The 25,963-nt window shown below is 34.5% G+C and overlaps 1 protein-coding gene across 1 annotated transcript in view; it reads left to right on the plus strand.

Annotated features, from left to right (window-relative positions):
• Atrnl1 (attractin like 1) overlaps positions 1–25,963 on the plus strand; it is a 256,496-nt gene that overhangs the window by 185,597 nt on the left and 44,936 nt on the right. The window lies entirely within an intron of this gene.

Below are 25,963 nucleotides of genomic sequence, written 5' to 3' on the forward strand. Positions count from 1 at the left end.
AATGAACTGGCCACCAAGACCTTGCACAGTGGCACATACCTGTAATCCTAGCACTGGGGAGGCTGAAAACAGGAGAATCCTGGCAAGTGCAAGGGTCTGAGTTCAATCCCCGGTTCTGCAAAAAAAAAAAAAAAAAAAAAAAAAAAAAAAAAAAAGAAACAATTTAAGAGTGAGATAGTTTTTAGTTAAGCTGGGCATGATGACACAGGCTTGTAATCCCAGCAGTTGAGAGGCTGAGGCAGGAGGATTCCTGTGAGTTTAAGGCCAGCTTGAGCAGCCTACATGAGCAAGTTCAAGGCCAGACTGCACTACATAGTGAGACCCTGCTTCAAAAAAAAGTAACAGTAATAACAACATTAACAACAAACCCCAAAAACTATTTATTAGTTGAAAAATTTGGGATTTATTTTTATTCCATATTTTTTAAAGTTATATTTTAAATTTGTCAGAAAAGCTAGCAGAGGTTTAAAAAAAGTAGAGTTTTGTTTCAGAAAAATAGAGAAAGGAGATGTTGAATTCTTACTTAAAGAAACCATAGCAAATTTAATTTTAGCCTACAATGGGAAACAATTTCAAACTGTAGGCCAAAAATCTTCATCTTACTATTATTTATTAAATCCCTTCTAAGTGCTAGGAAGCAGTCTCTGGGATTTATGTACAAAATCTATAACTTCTCTAAGTTCGTGACAAGATGATACTTTCCTCATTTAAGAAGATTAAAAAGATAGGAATAGCGAGAACTTATTCACACTCATGTATGCAGTAAGTGGTAAACCTAGTTTCTGTAATTTTTAAAACTGTGGTAATCTTTCCACTTGACTACCATACTGATTAACTGGGACTAGAGCAGTGGTGGCAGACCTGTGACATGCATGCTGTGATGTGCAGCGTGTTGGTTACTATTGAAAACTCTGGAAGGCTTGTCGTTCTTGGTCCAGTGTATATATTTAGTTTCTCATACATTCACAGATACTTTATGTTTAGTATTAATTACTTCTCAATGCTGTGGAGAGAGAGAAGTGAATATCAGTTTCACTTGTTCAAGTAAATTGCTTAGACTGAAGGAAGAAGAAAATTATATTTTTAACTGTTTCATATTTTAACAGGATTTTTTTGTGTTGTAACACTGACAGTTAAAGCATGGTCTACCTTATAATTCAACTAAGAACAAAAGTATTTTATTTCATTTGATTATATAGTTCCTAGAAAATTTCGCAGTGTATTCTGTATTTCCTACTGGGTTATCATAATCAAATGTTGGAATACTTTTCTGAGAACATTTTCATCTTATTTTTTATACATCATAATATGTCTTCCAAAATAATTATTTTACTCTGGGGTATGTTTTGTGGAAATAGTTGTAAGTATGGAATAATGAAAAACATTAGAAAATAGATCTCTAAAAATACTTTACTACAGAATATGAAGAAAAAGTTAAAATTAAAAAATAGGAACAAAAAATTATATATTTTTACATAGAAATTGAGACATCTAACTATTTACAGCATTGTAGCAGGAAAGCTGAATTCACTCACCTACAATATTTAAATGACAATGGAATAACCTTCTGTGACAAAACTAAAGAAAAAAAGGGGATACAAATGAATGACCATTTTTTATTTGTATATTCAAAATAGTTAGGATAGATATACAGCTACTTTCTCTTAATGCAATGAATCGAAAGATTTGTTCTAATAGTGTTTGTGGACAGGATATCATGTCTGCATCTTGTACAGTGAATAACCACTAAGACAACAATATGCAATGTATTAATTATTGAAACTGTCCTACTAATTGGTTTTGAAACTGTCTCATTGCTATTTGTTTCTCAATAAAATTATTAAAAATACGTTGCTAATTTTTCTCTTTAGTACACTGGAACTTTTTGGTGTATTAACTGGAATGCACTTGAATACTTAGCTGCTTTGCCATATGTCACATGAGTTTTACACAAATAGGAATATTTTTGAGATTCACAATATTTCATTGTTGTAAAATGTACAATTTCAGCTTTACTGGTGAAGCAACTTTTATTTATTTTTTTGTATTTTTTAGGGAAGGGTCTACAGGGTGTTCAGGGTCTCACTACTAGATCAGACACACAGTGATCCACCTGTTTACAGCCTCTGAAGAGCTGGCATTACAGGCATGCACCACCATGTCCAGTCTCAATTGCCATCTCAGTGTGCCCCACGGGTGGGGCTGGCACTTCTGGCCCGGGGATCGAACCCTGGGCCTCTGTGACTGCTTGCAGGTGCTTTAATCCACTGAGCTATTTGGCCGGCCCTTGAAGCAACTTTTAAATAGTGAATATCATTAATCTTTGAAAATATAATCTTGTTTCAAGTGTTTTCATATTATACATGATAGATGTAGGTGGTATATATTTGTTATTTTTAAAGAGGTGTATCCTGGAATCCCCTGTGAAGGTGGTTGGAAAAATAAAAACGGACTTATATAATCAGATTCTTTGAGATTAGGCACTAGATATCTATTTTTAAAAAGGGATTAAAGTGCAGCTCATAATGGCATCAAAAGTATTCAGTGAGTCTGGATCAAATACATAACATGAGGCATTACTCAGTCTGTATATCTAGCTCAAAGTAATGTCAGTTTGTACATGTAGCTCAAAGTGAAAGTTTAGAATCTGAAGCCTTTATTATTTTTGTTATTGTTGGTGATAGTATATAGTGCTTTCAAAAAATCATGTTACCTTTTCAAGATTAAAAGATTTTTTAAAGATAGCCTTCTAATCAAAATTCAGATAGAATTGTGAAATAAGATGAAAAACAACTTATTAATAATATTTGTCTTCAAAAAGATTATGAGATAATAGAAATATGAAAATGTAATTTCCTGTGTTAGAGTACTTCAAAAGTGGAAGGGAATAGGATTTATATGAAAAGTATATCTTGTCAGAAGCAGAACAGCTGAATCTTCAAATCAGATTAAATTAATAGTGGTTAAAAAAATTCCTTTAACTGACAGTTTTGCTTACAACATGAATTTCTTGATAGCTGAATATATAAGAACACTATTTTTAAACATTGAAAAGTAATTGTCTATTTGAAGAACCCATACCAATTTTAATTGATAATATATAGTAACCGTTTTATAATAGTAGAATTGCAGGTCATTATGCTCTTAAAAAGTCACTCGTGGACTGGGATGATGATCCAGTAGCTTACGTCCCTGCCTGGCAAGCACAAGGCCCTGAGTTTGATTCCCCAGTATCTAAAAGAAAGAAAAAGAAGGAAAGAAAGAAAGAAAGAAAGAAAGAAAGAAAGAAAGAAAGAAAACAGAAAAATAGTCACTTGTTGTGAAGCATAGAATACACAATTTTATACAGACCTGTGGAGTTATACGTAATAATGTATACAGTTTGTAAGGCTCTTAGTTTTATAGCAAATCACTTTGAAACACTCCAACAAAGGTTTGAAAATGCCAGTTTGCTTCTCCCTTCTGTTTATAATTATTTTCCTTTTCTGAAAGTCATTATATTAATTTTTCTCTTTCTCTTAATCCATATTTCTCTATGATCTTCATTAATTTCTTAAGGCCATTACTAATGAAAACATCACCACCTGTTTCCTTGTAGGTCAGGAGAACCCTTAAAATCACTCACATATCTTTCTCAATGAATCAGCCAACTGTTGATATTTTAAGCTATAATTGTATCTTTCACTTGAAGTTTTGTTCTCCTGTAGGATTAAATAGAATAAAAGCAATTTTTGCCCATTCTCATACTCTTTTTTTTTGCTTATTCAAATTAGCTAATCAGTAAAAGTTAATTTTCATTTTGAGAAAAGGGAGAGCTCACATTTGTTCAATATTTCTTCTAGTTCTTGACTCTTTACACATGCTTTATACTATTGTAACATCTCTGTAGTGTATATTAATTATATTCCATTTATGAAGGCAGACAGTGTGATATAGTCTAGTTGAACTCAAAAGTACAAAGTTTGGATAGAATTAGAAGTCAGTTCTAAATGGGCTATTTTGTTGATTCTTCTTTTTTTTTTTGTTGATTCTTCTTGATCTAATAGGAAAAAATATGAATCATCTTATAGTTGAGAAGAGAACATATATTTTTTCCCTTCAATTAGACACTGAAAATAGATACCTAAAGCATCAAAAAACCAAAACAGCAGCAACCTCCAAAAACAAACCTGGTAATAAGTCTAATGAATGAAGTAAAAGATTTCTACATCAATAACTACAATACACTGAAAAAAGAGACTGAAGAAGATATCAGAAAATGGAAAGATATCTCGTGCTTGGAAAGAACAATCAATATACTGAAAAGGGCCATCCTTCCACAAGTTTTACACAGATTTAATACAACTCTGATAAAAATTCCAATTGTATATGTCACAGACTTAGAGAAAACAGTCATATTCATTTGGAACTAGATTAGAGCTAGGCAAACAAAGGCAATTCTGGGCAACAAAGGCAGGGCAGGGAGCATCATAATCCCTGACTTAAAATTATACTATAGAGATACTGTGATAAGACCAGCATGATACTGGCGAACAAACATACCGGAGGATCAGTGGGACAGATGAGAAGATATAGAAATAGCTGCAAAATATTAAACCACCTTATCTTTGACAAAGGAGCCAAGCATTTCCAATGGAAGAAAGCCCCTTTAATAAATGATACTAGAAAAACTGGCTTTCCACATGCTGAAGATTAAAACTAGATCCATATGTTTCACCATCAACTGAGCTACAGTAAAAATTGATGAAAAATCTAAATATTAAAACAAACACTCAATCTGGAAGATAGAATAGATAGAATTCTCAAAGACAGTGGTATAGGCAAAAACTTTGTGAACAAAACTCTGATCTCAGAGAAAGTAACAAAAAATCAACAACTGGGATCTCACCTTAATAAAAAGGTTTTGTACAGCAAGAGAAATAACACTGAAAAAAAAACCCCACAATGTGGGGAAAAAGTTTTGCGCTCTCTTTCTCAAAGAAAGGATTAATATTTGAAATTTATAAGGAACTCAAATATCAGACCCTCCATATGTAAAGACCCAGTCAAAAATCTGGCATTTGAAATGAATAGACATTTCTTAGATAAAGAAATAAAAATAGCTTTTTTTTTTTTTTTTTTTGTGATACCGGGATTGAACTCAGGACCCTGTGCTTGCCAGGGAAACGCTTATTCTACTGAGCTATCTCCTCAGACCCTAATAATGGCAAATGTTTAAAAAATGTTCAATTTTATGATCATTCAAGAGATGCAAATTGAAACAATGTAAGATTTAATTTTCTCACCCAAGAAAGAATATCTGTCATCAAGAAATCAACCAATAGCAAGTGCTGGTGGGGGCCACAGGGACAAAGGACTGCTGGTGGGAGTGTATACTGGTGCAACCACTGTGGAAATCAGGGTGTTGAGTCTTCAAAAAACTAAAACTAGAGGTTGTGTACTGGTGCAACCACTGTGGAAATCAGTGTGGAGAGTCTTCAAAAAACTATAACTAGAGGTTGTATTTGACCAATGTATTTCTCTTCTTGGTATCTTCCTGGAAGAATTAAAAGCATCATACCAAAGCAATATATGCATACCCAGGTATGTAATGGCATAATTTGGAATAGATAAATGTTGGAAATTGTCCAAATGCCCATCAACCAATGATGATGAGAAAGAGGATTTTTTTTATGCAATTGAATACTACTCTGTATAAAACAGAAGGACATGCTTGAGACATTTCTAGACAAATGGATGCCCTTGAGACCATACTCATTAGTGAAATAAATCAGATATGTATAAATATCTCATGAGATATTTATACTTACATGAATGTAAATAAGGACTAAAATGTATAATAGATTAAGGAAATGGGAAGAAAATGTTCATATGAGAAAATGAACATGGGTGGGGCTCAAACAAAGAAGAGACAAGTAAAACAAGGTAAAACTGGAAAGGAAGCTTTTTTAAATAAAGACAGAAGCCATGGCAGAGGAGAGGAATTGAGGGAAAAAACAAGAAGATAAACCATGTACAGCTACAAATTTCTTATGATGAATGTTATCACTATATATATCTAAAATGTACCAATTATATTTTAAAAAAAGGAAAAACAAAGGAGGAAAATATAGATATGGAATGAAGTTGATTGCTGGGCATAGAATGAGAAGTTTGGGTCCCAAACCATGGGAGATGAGGGGAGGGACTCCTGTAAGGAATAAATACATAGTGTATCCAAAAAGACACTTCAGTATATTTTAATATGTATTTGTAATTTTATTTTTTATGTTTCCCACAAATTGATCAGAGATTAGTTGATCTCTTGGTAGAAAATCAAGGACAGGTATCCCCATGTTCCAGTGTCCTCTGGCTGAGACTGGCTCCCTTGGTGCCCTTAGCCATTGGCCATGACCTGCTGGCTGTGGGACAGAGATATAGGAGTGCATGTTTAAAGGTAACCTGGGATGGGCATTGGGTTTTAATTAAAGAGGATCCAGAGGCCTAGAAACTATGTAACAGTGTCTTACTTACTTTTCTTCTTAGTGAGATAAAGCATCCAACAGCCATGAAAGAGGAAAGGTTTATTTTGGCTCAGAGTTGTAGATGTGTCAGTCCATAATCAGCTGGCTCCAAGGTAGGGTGGCACGGCAGTAGGGCATCACAGTAGGAAGAGTGTACATGGCAAAGCAGGCAGAAGGTGGCAGCAGCAAGGGCCAGCAAGCCCACCTTCTCTCTGATCCCATAAATTCTGTCCAGGCTATATGCTCTTTGTATGGAGCCACCTGTACCGTGGAGGGCAAGTGTTGTGTCTGTCCTCAGTGAATCCATTCACCCATACCCAGAACTATGTTAATTCTAATCAGTAGATTTAATTTAGTGCCACATAGCCTTGGTCCCATTATTACAAACCCTACATCCAGCCATCTCTGGAAAGTCTCATCTATGAGCCCATTAGGCTTTGGGGAGACATCTAGATATAAACCATAGTAGACAGGCAACTCAGCTTTGAAAAAATTACTTCTAGCTCTATTGTTATAAAATGTTGGATTATTTTAGCTAAGATTTGGTGCTTCTGTGTATATCGTGAAAGTTTAAATAGATTGTAAGAAGCAAGCAACAGATAGCACTGAACCTTGCCACATGCCTATGCTCTGGATGAGAATTATTTCCAAGATTATGAGTGGTGGTTAATGAAAGAAGCTAAGAGGAGGAACTCTGACATTGTACTTAAGGGGTTACCATGATCATTCCCTGTATGGCTGAGAAAAAGTTTCCATTGGCCTTATGTAAATTTTCAGCTGGCTGCCTACTATATTATGAACTCAGTTTACACACTAAGCATTATGTAATTGGGACATTGATTCTATTGGATTTTAGAATGAAAGGGCTTTTCATATCAGTTTTTTAAAGGTATTAAGGAAGGTTCTGGACTGTCAAGGTCTCTAGTCAGTGAAAGTCATAGTGGATGATTATCTGTGGGAAACTATTTCATCTTCTTTGGTGTGCATGACCCTGAGCTCTTAAAGGTGGTTGATGTTATAGGGCCTCATTATCTTAGGACCTGTATGCAAAGCAGACTGGAAGTAACTTTAGTTTTCTAAAGAGTTTAGCACTTTAAGTAGTGATATGGGTGTAGGCTGTTGAGACATATTAAATCAGAATTTTTCAAGTGGTAGTATAACTTCCATATTCCTTGGAATGCAAGAATTGCTTGCATGCAATGTGGATTGATGACTGCTCAAGAAACTTGGAGGGATCACTAGGTAGTAGAATCTCCTATCTGGATAACAGTTCACACAACTCAGTTTACTCAACCAGTTTATTATTACCTGAAGACAGGTGGCCATTTAGAGAAAGCAGAAAGAAACTTAGCTCTGACTGAACATAGGTAACCTTACTATTACCATTGAAAATATGAATGACAAATATTTCTGTATATTCGGACATTTTGTCCTTTTCATGATGTACCAAAGCAATTCACTCTTTGTCATTAAAGGATTTTCTGCCAGAATACCAGAAGTACAAGTATGGTATATCAAACTTGGAAAGTCATCTGAGAGAGTTCTTTTTAAACTATTAGATTTTCTAGGGTCCCACAGGAGCAGCAACCTCACACTTGAAGTGCAAGAGGATGGGGTGTTCACACTCACTCTGTAGCACAGGTTACAAAGGCAGTTACCCATTGCCTCCCAAATCCAAGGCTATCCCACATACCTATAAAAACATTTTCAGTGTTCAAATTATTCATTTTTTAGTCACATTCTGAACATTGCTAATCGGACTGGTGTATTTGAGTAATGTATAAATATTGAAGTCCCTGCAGAACACCACTTCGTACTCCTTCAGATTCTCCATTGTTTGGGCTTCTGATGCTTTCAAAATGATCAGCACAGTAGGAGATTACCAGTGGACCATTCTGACTATAAACTGTAATGTTTACGCAGAGGCCCGGGGAAAGGAGGTATATTTAACGCCGGAAGAATAAATAAAAATACTGTTTTAATTAGAACTTCCTGACCTGGGTTTTCTTTTGGATTTTACCAGATGGATTATACAGTTACAGATGATTTAGATGGATGGAACATATGTTTTTCAGGATAAGCTGAAGCAACAATAACAGAAAAATGGTATACACAAAAAAACAGTTGAGGGTCATTTCTTCTCTGGAAGGTTGAATGGCAAATCTCTGTAGAAAATCATCCATGTAAATTACTCAAAGAATGGCTGGGGTGCTATTGGAACTAACTCCTTTGAATTTTCCATGTTCTTCTTTTTATTTATTTATTTATTTATATTTATATTTTTATTTTTTTTGCGGAACCGGGGATTGAACTCAGCCCCTTGCGCTTGCCAGAGAAGTGCTTATTCCACTGAGCCATCTCCCTGGCCCCCTGAATTTTCAGTTTGACAGCTTTCATATGGCAGCTAAAACTTTCTTCGCTCTATTTTTTTCTTTTTGGATTTGATTCAGAACCAATCTTTGTTTTGATAAATTTATACATGGCCCTTTGAAGACTAAAAACAAGGAAAAGTGAATGAGGAGAAGAATACTGTTGCAAAATCTTCCAGATTATATTAGAAATAATTCTAAAAGAAATGGGTGAATCTGTCATTTTTCTTGATATATCTCTTAAAATACAAAATTTTCATTGGTGTTGATCTCAGGAATGGTTGTGGTGGGTCAGACTCAAAGCCTTTTTGCTAATACTGAAATAGATTTCTTCCTCTTAATCATAATAGATTATGTTTCTGACTGTGACTTGATCTCATGAATAGAATTTTAGAGCTCACCATGTGTCATAGTGAATTCATGATCCTCATCATCAGATGCTGCTGCTTTAATAAGGTGAAGAACATGAAGTGTTGCTTTTGAAAGTCATTTCAACATAGAATCCTTATACTCTTAACAACTGTTTAGGCAGATAATTTGGAAAGATGAATAGGATGGTTTGAAATATGGCTCATTAATGCACTACCTCTAAAGCTATTTCTGTAACATAAAATTTAAAATAGATATCTTCAAAATGATATAACAATATATATTCTCAGCAGCACAGGGGACTTTCTTTAATGTAACCTCACGCTAGCCTATAAGAATGCTTCAGCAAAGTAACAAATTATCCTATGAATACTATCAGATCATAGTGAAATGAAGCTAGAAATCAGTGGAAACAACTGCAGCAATATTGCGAACATGTAGAAATAAAACAATACCTTCTTAAATAATGGTCACAGAAGGAATTAAGGGATAAATTAGAAAGTTCTTAGAATAAAACAATAATGCCAGTAAAACATATCAGAACCTATAAGACACAATAAAAACAGTTTTTTCCCCATAATTTTATTGAGAAACAGATAGCAATGAGACAGTTTCAAACCAAATTGGTAGGACAGTTTCAATAATTAACATATTGCATACATTCTTCCTAGTGGTTAATTGCTGTACAAGATGCGGACATGATATCTTATTTACAAACACTATTAGAACAAATCCCTCTCTTCATCAAGAGAATGTAACTATATATCTATTCTAACCATTTTGAATACACAGATATAAAATGGACATTCATCTGTATCCCCTTTTTATGTTTAGTTCCGTTATTTGAGTATTATAGGTGTGTTAACTCAGCAAAATATTCTAAAAGAGTCCAGTAGTCCATAATAGTATTGGGTCTTCTGCTTTACTGGCAATGTCAGAAATTGTTGACCTGAGTCCCCTACAGCTCAACTTAACAGCATGACTTTACTTCTTATATTTAGTTTTTATACTTTTCTGCTGGATGCCTAAGACCAAGATAAAGCAAGACCTATGCAATAAGAGTTGTAGCTTTTGGGTCTGATAAGGTCAGTCAAATCCCCTTAGGATTTATCCTGCGATACTGTACCTCAGATGGTAGATCCTTTGTCAGTGTCAGCCATGTGGATGAGTCACAGCCATTTCTTGGCCAATGTGCTCTCTGTGAAAGCCTGAGAGAATGTTTTCTCTCCATGTGACTCTCCTTAGGCACACTCTACATCATCGATCACTTTCCTCTTTGGCCCCATAATCTTCTTGATCAGAAAATTTGGGACACTACTGAGTTACATGACATTACAGTACCAATATGCCCATGTCCTGAGTCTTAATTGACCTTGGAAAGCTAGGGCCAAAATGTTGGCTTTTCCTTGCGGCCCTCCTTTTTCTCTAATTTTTGGTCTGCAAACTTAGGTTGTTAACTTTTCAGAAGAGAAGCTTATTATTATTACCTATAACCTAGGCTGTTAAGCTTAACCTCACTATCTGTCTGAATATCAAATATCTTAGGCATAACATGGAACAGGTATTTTTCATCAAGTATTGATATGTTGAACTTTAAGTCCCTATAGAACATGATGAAAAAACATTTAAAAATTAGAATATATTTTAAAAATAGGCATAATCATATAATTTTTATGTTACATGCAAGTCCAAAAATCTAACCATATACAACCTTGAAGCAGGAAAGACCCACAACATTTCTTTTCCTGTCTCCTGCCTTCATTTACCACCCCCTTCTTTTTGAACAATCATCTACCCAAGAGACAACACAGCAGCAAATGGCATGTCATAACAAGCAGCTGGAATAAAAGCAGTTTTAAGAGGGATGTTTATAGCTCTGAGTGTCAATGTCAGAAAAACTGAGTCCAAATAAATAACCTGAGAGTACACCTAAATATCTTATGAAAACTAGAGCAATTCATAGTGAGAGATGGTACTAGGAAGAAAATTATTAAAATCAATGCAAAAATTAATGAAATTGAATTTAGAAAATGTACAAAAAGTCAATGAATTGAAGAACTGGTTCTTTAAGACAATAAAATAAACTCTTAACGAATCTTACCAAGGGGACTGGAGGGGTGCGGTAGAGAATACCCAAATCAATGCAATTAGAAATGATGAACTTTTAAAAAATCCATACGGTTATTAGTGATTGCTCCGATTCATGCTAATAAACTAGAAATTTCAAAAGAAATGAATAGATTCATAGATAGATACAAATTACCAAAACTGAACCACTAGATATGAAAATCCTGAATAATCCAGTAATAAGAGATAAAATTAGAAATGTAATTTAAAAAAGGGCAAAAACAATGAAAAGAACATCTACCAGGCCAGCCAGATAGCTCAGTGGACTAAACTACCTGCTTAGGCAGGCACAGGGACTGGAGTTCGATCCCTGGCATGCTGTGCCAGCCCTGCCCCTGGGGTGCACTGAGACAGTGACTGAGACTGGTTATGGTGGCATGCACCTGTAATCCCAGCCCTTGGGAGGCTGAAAAGAGGATGATCACTAGGATTCCCATCTGTGTAGTGAGACCCTATAGATCCTGTACTAAAACAAACACAAAAACAAAAATAACCTATCAACTGATTCTACAAGAACTGTATGGAAGATAGTTTTAAAAACACCATTTCTACTCAAACTGTTTAATGATTCCAAACCCAAAAAATACCCAACTGAAAAATAATTCCAGGCCAATCTCTTTAATGAACATAGAAAAAAAGTGAACATAGTCGCAAAAATCCCTCAACAAGATACTGGCCAACTGAATGCAGCAGATCATCGGAGAGATCATACTTCATGACCAAGAATAATTTATCCCAGAAATGCAAAGATGGTTCAACATATGCAAGTCAATAAATGTAATATATCATATAAACAGAAAGGACAAAAAAAATCACATAACTATCTCAATTGATGCAGAAAAAGCCTTTACAAAATGGGACATCCATTTACATTAAAAATCTAAAGAAAAGTATAGAAGAACCTTATCTCAGTCTGATAAAAGCCATTTATGACAAACTAATGACCACCATACTATTAAACGAGGAGAAGCTGAAAGTTTTCCCTTTGAAATCAGTAACAAAGTAGGATGTTTTCTGTAACCACTCTTCTTGTACAATTTTTGAAACAGATTGATCAGACAAAATATAATGATACTGGGGCTGGGGAGATAGCTCAGTAGAATAAGTGCTTCCCAGGCAAACACATGGGCCTGAGTTCAATCCTCAGTTCTGCAAAACAAACAAACAAACAAACAAACAAACAAAATATATATATATACATAGATAGATATATAGATATAGATATATAGATACCTATAGGGATAGGGAAAGAAGATGTCAAATTATCATTATCTGCAGATGACATGATCTTCCATATAAATGACCCAAAAATGCCACCAAAAGAATCTTAAAATTGTTAAGCCAATTTAGTAGTGTAGTAAGATACAAAGTCAATATACAAGAATTAATAGTTTCTTTGTACTAATAATAAACTAAGTGAGAAAGAAATTAGGGGAAATGATACCTTCCAGAATACCATCAAGAAATATTAAATACCTCAGAATTAGCATAAGGAAGTAAAGGATCTCAAAGAAAACTGCAGAATGTGGATTAAAGAGGACATCAGAGAAGGGAAAGATATTTTCTGTTCTTGGATAGGCAAAATAGATATAGACATGATAGCCATACTTCCAAAATGGATATGTAGATTTAATGCAGTCTCAGATTGCTAGTATCATTACCTATACAACTAGAGAAATTAATCATGAATTTCATATGAAATCATAAAAGACCTAGAATAGCAAAAGGGATTCTGGGCAACATGGGAAAGCAGGAAGCATCACAATCCTGGACTAATACAACAAAGCTACAGTGTTGAAAACAGCATGGTATTGGTAAAACAAAAACAAAGAAGATATGTGGATCAGTGGAGGAATATCTAGGATGCAAAAACAACTCCTAGCATATTTTACTACTTGATCTTTGAAATAGGTATCAAAAAGTTATACTGGAGGAAAGGTAGCCTTTTTAACAATGTGCAAAGGAAAAGGGCTAGGTACATTTAGTAGATTGAATCTAGACACTTATCTTTCACTGTGTACTATACTAAAATCAAAATAGCTCAAAGATCTAATAGTCAAAATGGAAAGAAGCTACTGAAAAATAGGCAAAATTCTTGGAGATATAAGCATAGGTAAGGACTTTTTGAGTAGAACCCCACTTGGACAGGAAATAATACTGAGAATCAATACATAGGATAATATCAAATTTTAAAGATTCTCTAGTGTGAAGGAAACAAGCAACAGAATGAAAAGACAACTTACAGAATGGGAAAATTTTTTTCCAGACATTCCTAAGAAAGAGGACTAATATCTATATGAAAAACTGAATAAAAGTAGAATCCCCAATAAAAGATCCACTCAAAAAGGTGCAAGTGAAATGAATAGATACTTGACAGAAGAGGAAACACAAGTGGCCATTAATTACATGAAAAATTTCACAGTATCTCTTGCCACTAAAGAAATGCAAATTTAAACAACATTGAGATGCCATCTTGTCACAGAGTGGCTATCATAAGAAATCAAATAATAAATTATGGTGAGACTTAGGGGAAAGACTCTCTTCTATATTGTTGATGGGAATGTATAATCATATAACCACTATGGAAATCAGTATGGAGAATCTTTTAAAACAAACATTAAAAATTCCATTTAACTCACCTATTGCCTTTCCTAGGCATTCCTGAAAGAGTTAAAGATATCATAGTACAGTAATATGTGCATACCTATGTTTTTAGCAGTGTAAATCACAATAGCTAAATCTTGAAACAGCCTAGATGCTAATCAGTAGATGAATGGATAAGGAAAATGTAGCATTTATACAAATGGATTACTAATGTGCCGAACAGAAGGGTAAATTAATCACGTGAAGAAAAATGGATGTACCTTGAGTCAGTGTTAAATAAAAAACATGACAAGCTTAACCATGATGTTTCTCATATATGATAAATCCAAAATATAAGTAAAGAACAAAATAAACGATAGGTAATAGAAAATAAGGAGAGAGACTTTTTGTAAATGAGGGCAGGGGATTGAAACAAGAAAGAAGGAAAGGGAAAGAAACTTTAAAATAAATTCATGCATATTATATACAGGTACCAACTCCCACAGGGAATGTGATCATTATGTAGTACAAATGTGTTCTATAAATAAAAAATATTAAAACTCAAAAGACATACAATAAATACATAAATTTTCAGCAAAAAAGAAAGAAAAATCAAAGAGATAGATATGATAAATGAACAATACATTTCTATCTTTCTTAAGAAGTTTCCCAGCAATTTTTATTTGTTCTGAGTAAGAAAATTGCTAACATTTCAAAATTATAATAAGCTAAGACCAAGTAGGATTTATTCTAAGAATTAAATTATGGGCCACAGCAACCATTGAAGAAGAGTAGCCATGACCCTCCGCTATCCCATGGCCGTGGGCCTCAAGGAGGGCCACAAGGTGACTAAGAATGTGAGCAGACCAAGGCACAGCCGCCACTGCGGACATCTCACCAAACGCACCAATTTCATGCAGGACATGATCCAGGTGGTGTGTGGCTTCGCCCCCAATGAGCGGCATGCTGTGGAGCTGCTCAAGGTCTCCAAGGACAAGTGCACCCTCAAGTTCATCAAGAAAAGGGTAGGGATGCACATCCTCCCCAGGTGGTAGCATGAGGAGCTGAGCAACGTGCTGGCCGCCATGAGGAAGGCAGCTGCCAAGAAGGACTGAGCCCCTCTGGAATAAAGCTTTGCAGGAAAAAAAAAATTATGTTTGAGCAGGGGAGGTGGCTCAGTAGAATAAGCACTTCCCTGGCAAGCGCAGGGGCCTTAGTTCAATCCCCAGTTCCACCAAAAAAAAAAAAAAAAAAAAAAAAAAAAAAAAAAAATTACTAGGAGATCTGCGTATGTAAATTATTACAAGACTATTTACTGAAGCCAGCAGAAAATATGACTGTATTTTAAAATACTATAAATCATTTCAGTTGAGATTGGGAAACAAATAATGATGCCCACTTTGTCTTTCAGAAAATAAGTAAATCTCAGAACATGGTATTTAGTGAATGGACTTCAAGGAACAAAGTCCTGAGAAGACACTATGTGTATGAGTAAAATAATTTATGGAACATTGTATACTTTTAGAATTGTACACTAAAAGAAATTTTGATCTAGGGCAGGAGTTAAACAAAATGCTAGTGAAGCACTACTATTTTTTTTTTTTTTTTTTTTGTGGAACCAAGGCTTGAACTCTGGCCCTTGCGCTTGCCAGGCAAGTGCTTATTCTACTGAGCCATCTCCTCAGCCCTGAGCAATTTCCCCAACACTACTATTTTAATGAATACAGGAAAAAGGACTTTTTGACAACGTTCAGACAACTAGTTTTCTATTACATAAGTATTAAAATTGCTAATAGATTTCCCTTATATCCATCTTTTTTGACCCTTGTACATACAACCTGTGTCTTCTTTGTGTTGTATCACCTAAGCTGTTAAGATTGAATTTATGAACTGACATTTCAAGTGGAGTACTAACAGAATTTTTAAGGTGTGTCCTTAACATACAAATGAACACTTTCATGAAAAAATGATTTTGCAAAAAATTACCCAACAAATGTGCATTGTCAATTTTCATTATGTTATATATAATTTATTTCTAATATATAAATTTTAGTTTATCCATATATCTGAATTTCTCTGAAATATCTGAATTCCATAAATATGTGGATCCTCATGAATAAATTGTTCTGGTGGTACAATTTTATTTGCTGAAATTTGGGTTTGAAAGGAATTTAAATGTAATTTTCTGATTTCAAATTAAAATTGACATTAAGCAAAATACCTTCTTTTATTGGGTTAAAAATTTGTACTCTGGAGAGTATGTTTTACTTCAGTCTCATTGCTCTGTGACTTTTCTGTTCATATTGAATGAAATTTCTGTTAATTTCATGATGTCAATAATTATTTAGATTTTCTCTTAATTTGTCTGGCCTTGAAATGATTATGAAGTGATAATCACATGAGAGTTACAGAAGTATATTTACTTCTTGGCAAGATTTACATGTTTAGATTGCTGTTATACAGATTAATAAAGAGACTTTATAATGTAGAAATGAGACTAGACTATTTGTAAGGAAAGACTATTAAGGCTATTTGTAAGTAATTATATTAACTTATATTGATCTTTAAACATTTGACTTATACCCCAAACCAACTGGTATATTGACATTTCCTTTTCTTGTCATTTGGGCATAGAAGATTCCATATATGGCCATAGTTGTAAGATGTGCTGGTATATGACAAAGTGTCTGAACCATCTGTTTGTGTAGATTGCTTGTGCCCTGTGTTCTTGCTTATGCTTTATCTTTGGTACCACTTCCGTGTAATGCTTCTGTGGAAGACAGAGTTGACTTGTGATAGAGAATTTCTAACCTACAGTCACTTGATTATCCTTGGTCACAATTCCATTTACCCATGGTAATACTAGAAGTATATAAATTTCTGTTGCAGATGGCTTGCCTTTGACATGTACGTGTAGTTTACATTGTGATTCTTTCACTGAGGCTTGCCATAAATTCCACATACAATTTTTTCCAATATTGACATCATTAATTGATACAATGACTACTAGCTCACATGGTCCTCAATGTAGAGCTGCTTGCTGTGTAGACCATTGGCCAGCAGAACTTCTTGTCTTCACTGGCATCCAGTTAAAGTTGTGAGCCTTATCTGTCATCTAGAGAATAGATTGGAGCAGAATTCCTAGAAGTGGAATATGCTGTCTTCAGAACACGGAGAGAAGCAGGGTGTAGTGGGTTCCTGTAGTCCCAGCACTTGGGAGGCTGAAGGGGAGGATCTTGCGTGTTTGAGTATAGCCTGGGCAGCATAACAAAACACTGTCCAAAAAATGTTAGGAAGAATATGAAAGGGTTTTTTGGATCATTTGCTTGTTTCTTTGATATGAGTTGTAAGATAGAATTATTGGTCTTTTAATTCATTAGATATGGCCCAGAATGTTCTGGACTACTGCATTCCTAATATTTTATCAATATGGAATGCCTCTAAATCTTTGTAGGTTTTGTCTTCTGTTTGAAGCACATGTGTGTATTAATAAAATCTGTGTTGCATTAGTTATCCTTGTGTATCTGATCCATTTAGTCTGATGTCATTAATATTGGAACAAGGTAATGTTTGTCTTTTAGGCTTTGTTCAGTTTATAGCACCAGACTGATGATTTAACTGGAAACTTGATAGATCCATTATCTGAATTCTTTAGGATGATACTAATTTATGTTACCCATTTTCTCTGAAATGTAATATTATTTTAAAAATTTATTACACTGTCACAAGTGTGACAGTTCCAGAGGTTTCCATCATGATAACTTTGGAGCATATGTAGTAAGAGTTGTGCATGATAACTAGGTGGGTCTGTGACACATTGGACCCATTTCAAGCTGGACCTTGTCCAGAATGCCGTTTTTTTCCACATCTCCACATATCTCTATAGAGGCACTCATGGTACTTTATATCCAGATATCAATGTTGATTCATACCCTGTGTTTAATATTACCTGAAGTATTTGCATGAGATTTTCCCCTAGGCTACAGTTACTCAATAAAATTATTATGGATGACTTTGAGGAGGAACTTGGAGAAATAAAGCTAAATATGTTTTCCAAGTACTGAAGTACTTTCTACCTCATGGCCCCAGGACTTTATATGTATTTCTACTTTTGAGAAGTAGGAGGGCTGGCAAGATAACATAGCAGACTAAGTGCTTACTTAGGCAAGTGTAGGAACCGGGGTTCGATCCCCAGCATCACATGCCATGCCAGTCATGCTTACAGGCATGCTGAGCTGGCCACCGAGTCCAGGTGTAGTGGTGCACACCTGTAATCCCAGAGCGGGGGAGGCTGAAAACACGAGGATTACTACCAGTCTGAGCTGTACAAAAAAAAAAAAATTAAGAAGTAAGTATGTCAAGTGTAGAAATTGAAAAACACCTTGTGACTATTTATTGTAGCTTCTATTATCAGTATACTGAGTGTTTGTTCTTGGTATCATCTGAAAATGTAAATTAGGCCTTACACTGTTGACAACCCTTTGCTTCTAAGGATACTATGATTTGTTAAACATCTGTATAATTCTTGGTCAGGTACCTTAACTAATAGTTTGATCCTACAGTAGTTCCCTGCCTTTGGGTTGGATTTTGATTGATAAGTGTCAGCAGTTGGCTTTCACTGTCCTATGTGTCCATTCCTGAGTTTATTTGTGCTGCAATTCTCCTGCCATCAACTCTGGCCTATAGAGGAGAACTATTAAATGCATAATGAGGCTGTCTACTGTCCCTTCATCATTACATGCTTCATAGCTCTGGTAAATGCAAACTCTTGGCTTTCTCAGTAGAATTAGTGACCTGATGGATTTTCTGGCATTGCATACACTGTGTAGCTACCCCAGAATGCCACTGTATAGCCACTCAAACCTGCTGAGTTATTCCATTTTATTGGCATACATAGCTGATTTGCCACTGGTTTAATTTTAGCAATTGGATAATGGGCATCTTGTCATGGGCTGTGTTCACATTTCTAGATTTTTTTTAATCCCTAATTTTACTCTGCTGTGGAAGTTCTGGCATTTTGACTTCACTGAGTTTTGGCTGTATTTTTCCATATTTGTATGAATTACTCAAACAGCAACTTTGTACATCTCCTGGAATCCTTGTCAAAGGAGTAAATCTTACGTTTCGGTACTCTGCTTTCAGTAAGCTCTCTAATTCACCAGTAACAATGGCTTGATCAAGGTCCCCTCTGGATCTGATGGTTTCTTTACTTTAGCTTCCTCGGCTCCAATAGTTGTGTGCTTTCACTCTCTAGGTCTTATAGCTCCTTCAAGATGTAATTTCTTTCTTTTCTTAGCAGTCTTAACATGTATGTGGTGGACTCATGCTAATGCCTAACCCAAGCTCTAGGATCAGTGCTCAGAAGGGGAGGTGTGAGCAGGTTTTGAGCGTGGCAATAGGTTTTGATGGAGAGAATACTTTACATAGTATTCTAGCAATGGTTAAAGAATATTTTTAGAATGGTATGGTGAACCACTTCTGTGGCTACAGATGATTCAGGTAAATTTGAAGCTTAGAATTTGAGATGTCTATGGTCATCAGTTCCATGCATCAGTGTCCTACACTTTTCCTTCCTTACCTTGACATGGAAATAGCAGGGTTTCCTTTAACTGGAGAACTTGGCAGTCCTTTTATATGATACCAAACAGACTCTCTCTTGATTACCTTTTCATTATATTTTACTGAGAGCCCAGTGGGATGAAGGAGTAGATCTACAACTTCAGTGCCCTAGTCATTACTATTTTCTCCATACTTTTCAAGCATCTGATACTTCAGACATACTAGAGTATTCCTTTTCATTGGCATACATATCTTCTTTGCCACTAGTTTAATTTTAGCAGTTGAATGATGGGCATCTTGTCATGTTATGGGCTGTCTGTGCTCTATCTGACATCAGTGATGTATACTTTTTTGCTATCCTGGTGATGGCTGATCTGGATCCAAAATTCCATCTTATTACTTTTTTTTTTTTCCCATACCACTCCTGGTCTTGTAACAGTTTGGGTTCTCTGGGAAACAAATTTTAGTGCTCATTATATTAATTGATAGTACTCTTAAAATCAGTGCCTTTGAGGGCTGGTGAGATAGCTCAGCACACTAAAGTGCCTGCTTAGACAGAGTGCAGTGGCCAGGGTTTGATCCCCAGCGTGCTATACTGGTCCTGTCCCCGGGATGCGCTGAGAAGGTGATTGAGATTGGGTGTGGTGTCTTACACCTATAATCCCAGCACTTGATAGATTGAAAACAGGAAAATCACTATGAGTCTGATTTATGTAGTGAGACCCTGTAGACCCTGTCCTAAATACAATAAAAAAAATAAAAAAAAATAAATCAGTGCCTTTGAAAGAGGTGAGAAAATAAAGTTGAACAAAGGAAAAAATTGAGTTGTAGTTATGGACTATTAATCTTAGCCAGTACTACAGTAATCTCTGGAGGTAAAAATCTTGATAAGAATTATCCCATGTTGGACTAAAATTGCAAGGCCTGTAATCCCCATACTGATCAGTGATTGTGTGTGGATCATTCTTGGCAGCGGGTGATTCTGCCAGACTTGTGCCTCTGCTAGTGAGGCAGTTCTTGAAATAGCTTGCAACTGATGGCTGCTCAAGGTAACCAAGGCCTTGGAGTGATTTTTTTTTTTTTTTTTTTTTTTTTTTTTTGTGGAACCAGGGATTGAACTCAGGCCCTTGCACTTGCCAGGCAAGCGCTTATTCTACTGAGCCATGTCCCTGGTCCCGGAGTGATGGTTTTAACAGTACATATCCATATCCACCACATACCCAAAATTCAGAAGTTTGGATAGCTTATTTAGTAAGTTATTTGTTTCCCACTTATGGTACAGCTTTAGCAGTGGTTAGAAAGACAAATTTATTGATTTATGTCCGTTAGGCAGCTGGGGTGACAGAACATGCAGCCTATGTTCACTGTGTACCTTGTTTCTTCTAGTAATATTGATGCCACATTAGTTTCTATTTCATTGGGACATTCACCAACTAGGCAGTATGACAGTGTGATGATGTGCCTGTGCTGGAAGGAAGAGCATTGGAACAGCACCACAATCCTCCCCAAATTGTGTGTATGTGTATGTGTGTGTGTGTGTGTGTGTGTGTGTGTGTGTTTTTTTTTCCCCCCCAGGGAAGCACTTATTCTACTGAGCCATCTCCCCAGCCCAGTGAATGTGATTCTTTTTAAACTTTTAGTGTAGTTGAAGATAATGTGTTAGAGATAATAATGAAGGCTTTAATCTCAGTACTATGAATGTTAAAAGGCAAAGAACTTCTAGAAGTAGATTTGTGTTTTATTATTTTGTCTTACATTAGTTGTTGTTTTGTATAAATAAATATTTATTACTCTATTACGATCTTTTTTTCTTCAGTGGCTCATGCAGTTTAAAAAAATTTTTTACTATTTTAATTTTCATGAAGGAAATGTTTATTTAGAAAAATTTTTGATAGTGTGGTCAGACAGTATACCATAGTAGTTAAGGTCAGCTGGTTTAAAAGACTTTGCCAGTTTTTGACTTTGAGAAGGCTACTTAACCTCTCAAGATGTTTCTTTTGTCTATAGCAAGATAGCAAGAATATTTACTGTTCGGGGTTGTTTTGAAAATTGAATATTACAAAACATTGATATGCAGTTAGTATTGTTTTCATTAAAGGAGTGAACCACTTATATTGGAAAAATTACCCATCCAAAAAGACTGTGAAAATTTTTTTAATTCTTCATGATATATTATTATAGTAATTTAGGAATTTTTTTAACTGTTAGAAGTAGCCAGGTGCTTTTCCTTTCTGGGCTTCCATAGCATTCTATGTATCTCGTAATACATATCACATTATATTGTAAATCCTTTAGGACTGAAACTCAGTATTACTCAACTTTCTATCCATGATGTTATTGTTTCATTGAATATTAATTACATCCAAGTTGAATTTCTTAAATAGTGATGATTCTTTTTCTTACATCTTACCTAAATCTATTAACCTAAATTTTATATATTTCCTTCCATTTTTAGTTAAGAACAGTTGATTAATTTCAGTTTGCTTTAGACCAAACCACTTATTGTAATTCATCTTTTTTCCTGGTCCTATTTTTAGTATAAATGTATGGAAAAATATGACTTGGAGAACATTTTAAGGTAATTCCCTGGTATTCAGCATGGTTAGTTTAAATGTGCAAGTAAATGTGACCTTAATAGGAAAAAAACTCACTAAAATAAAGAAAATCTTTGAAGCCAAGTACTTTTTGAGTTTTGGACTTTGTTCATTTATGTTCACTGTGTGGTTTACTGAGTACATCAATGACCTGTTAAATTCCATTATGTCATAGTCTTGGACAAGCATTTCAATTCAAGGTTTATTTCAAGTAGCTTCTCTTTTCAAAACTGAGGTAAACTTCACATAACACAAAAATGAACTACTTTAAAATAACTACTTCACCAGCATGTGGTATATTCATATTGTTACATATTCACTGCTCTCTAATTCAGAAACATTCTTATCATGCAAAAAAGAACTTTACATACATGAAGCAGATGTTCCCTCTGACTCTTTATTCATTTATTTATACCTATCAACTATAATTCTGATTTTTATCTCTATAAATTTATGAATTCTGTGTATATTTGGAATCATAAAATTTGTTTGGCTTTTTTCACTTAGTATATTTTCAAGATTCATCAAGAATATATTTTGGATCAGTACTATATTCCTTTGTAGGGCTGAATAATATTCTACTTTATTTGCTGGAACTTATGTATTCATTTATCTGTTTATAGTCACTGTTTGAATATTATGAAATATGCACATGCTTGTGTTCAGTTGTTTTGAGAATATATACATAAGTAGAATTTATAGGTCAAGTGATAATTCTGTTTATTGTTATGAGGAATCAGCAAACTTTTCACAGTGGCTATGCCATTTTATATTTCTACTAGCAGTGTAATTTTGACACCAGCTCTTGTCTTGATTTCTTTTCCTCGTGTTATTCTCATCTTACTCTTTTTGCTATAAGCCTCAAAACTTTAACTTTTCTTCTCATCATATTAACTGAGAGTGCAAATCAGTTTGAAATTAAAGTTAGGGAGACATTTTCAGTTAAATATAGTAGGTTAGGGGGCAGAAAGATAGCTCAGTAGAATAAGTGCTTACCTGGCAAGCACAAGGGCCTGAATTCAATCCCCGGGTCTGAAAAAAAAAAGAGAAAGAAATACTAAACATAGCAGGTTGAACATTAATGTTTACTTTTACTCCTACATTCCACAGAGATAATAACATTTGTATTGTAAAAGTCTATAGACTTTTGGTAACTGGAGTTGAATACTTATAAAATTGGGATATGTGTGAGCTTGAAGAGAGAAATTTTGATTAAAAATCCATAGTTAGATTTCAAATTCACAGATCCTTTCCCTATATTGTGCAACTGAATATCTGCCCTGCCTTTGCTGTACTGGTAAATAAAGGTTTACTCTTTATAACAGAGTACTTTATACTTAATGTTATTAGAGTGGGACCGAGCATATAAATATTACTTTTAAACAGAGAGATTAAATTAAAATATTCAAATTTAATGAAACCTCTGGCTTTCTTTATTTGCTTGGGCCCTAGATTGCTACTAGATGTATTTACAGTGTTCCTGCAGGAGATGGAGAATTTACCTTCAGGAAGCAGACTAGACTAAGAAAGCACTTATGAGTGCTGAAATGGTCTATCTGTTGAGAATCGCAACTTGCCTTTCCTAGCACTTTTTGTAGAGCTTTTATTTTGGTATGGCTTCACTCTTAAATTTGAAAAATACCAGTTATCAGTTAGAAATTTGAAAAGCCACTAAATTTGACCAAAACGTCATGTAGGGAAAAGAAATGAGAAATCAGAGATAATGCAGAAAGAGATTATAGCATGACTTCACAGGTAGGAAATGTTACATTCATGCTGCAAAAATGTGAGATTTTAATAAAAATAGGTCACAAGAAAAAATTTGGTCTTAGAAATTATAATTAGAATAACAAATAAATGATTTAAAGATAATGTCCAAGAAATTATTATTAGCAATAGAGAGTTGGAAAGTAGGATTGAAAATAAGAATTTTACACAATTATTTCAGAAAACTTGATTCCTTAGTAATAGGAGTTATAAAATTTTGAATTTTTATTTTTATTTTTAAAATTTAATACAGGGTACACACAGTATACAGGGTCTCAATAGGTGCATCGGACTCATAGTGATTCTCCTGTTTATAGCCTCCCAAGTGCTAGGATTACAGGCATGTGCCACCATGCCCAGTCTCAATCCCTGTCTCAGCACAAGCCCCGGGGAGGGGGCCAGCACAGCAGGCCAGGGATAGAAACTCCAGCCCCTGCATCTGCATAAGCAGGTGCTTTAATCTACCTCGCTCTTTGGATGGTCCTAGGAGTTATAAAATTAAATAATTTAAAATTTTAGATTGAGAGTACATTATAAGTGAGTACTTTAAAAAATATTTCTGAGATTGAAGTATATAAATTTGAAGAATACCAAGATAAAGCAAGCCCTATATACCAAGAAATGTAGCTTTTGTATTTGACAAGGTTAGTCAAATCCCCTCAGGATTTACTCTGAAACCCTGTACCTCAGATTGTAGATCCTTTGTCAGTGTCAGCCATGTGGATGAGTCATGGCCATTGCTTGACCAGTTTGCTTGCTGTGAAAGCCTGAGAGAATGTTTTCTCTTCATGTGACTCTCCTTAGGCACTCTACATCATCAATCACTTTTCTCTGTGGCCCCATAATTTACTTGGATCACCCCTTATAAAAGGAGGAATGATTTTTATTACATCAAATACACATAAACATAAGTTATGGAAAAACAAATGTAGTCAAGTGGACTTTATGCAAATTTTGTAATTTCCAATAGGTTTCATTCTTGATTTCTAAAATAGGATAGTACCTTCTCAGTCAACTTCACTGAATTCTTATAAAAACCATGTTATATATTGTACATAAAAGCACTTTGAAGGTTTTGTATTAGTACATACATATAATGTACATTTCATAAATTAACTGACAGGTAAAATAAGCAGACTATTTTCATGCCAAGACCTTTATTATAGTATTTCTTGAAATATGATCTTTAGAGCATTGGCTCTTTGGAATATTAATAAGTGATACATGAACAATGCTTTTGTGAACAAATCATTGAGTAAGTACTGGTTTAAATACAGATAAGTTAGATTTCTGTACTCTTCTACTTTTTCCTTTAAGAGTAATAGGACAATATATGTTGTGATCCAGAAAGACAGAAGGAGAAATGATTAAAAAAGAGTGGGGAGAGGGAGAGAGATTATACAGATGAAATACTATTTTTGGAGGGATTTGTGCACCTTGGAACATACTGTGGGAATACAGCTCAAGATTTGCTTTATTGTTCTCAGTTTTACACTTTAATTTGCTAAACTATGATTTTGGTTTTTGTAATTTGGTCTTCATTAGTAAGAATATTGAATTAAAACCATTTTACTGCTTGTGATACAGACATTATTTCAGTAGAAAAACAGGTTACTTTTACAACTGAGTATATTTTAGATTTTATTTTTGTTCCACGAGGAGTTTTATACTTTCTATAAAATTGCTTTAAAAGCTTGCTATGGTTATGTGCTTTTAGGGATAGCAAAGCCTACCTTTAAATGTTACCTAAAGAGATGAAACCTAAAGCAATATTCTGAGAATGTTCTTAAGCATTGGATACTGAATTATTTGAAATTACAATGCCTGTTAGTATATATGTCAACCTTAGTTTCTATTGAAACAAATATTATCCTCACCTGTATTTCCATAGCTCTTATATAGCAGATGATTTGTTTTTCATTTATCTAGGTTTTTGCTATTGAAATGATTCTCTTCTACATAAAAATAAAAGCTATTATTTTAAAACTTCAAATATTAAAATAATTTAAATATTTTATTCTGACTCTTCAGGCGTTCTTTTAGTAAATAGCAAATATATTATTTACTTTTATATGCATATATACAATGTTTG

Source organism: Octodon degus, unplaced genomic scaffold (genome assembly GCF_000260255.1).
Source record: "Octodon degus isolate 3935 unplaced genomic scaffold, OctDeg1.0 scaffold00042, whole genome shotgun sequence".
Lineage (NCBI taxonomy): Eukaryota > Metazoa > Chordata > Mammalia > Rodentia > Octodontidae > Octodon > Octodon degus.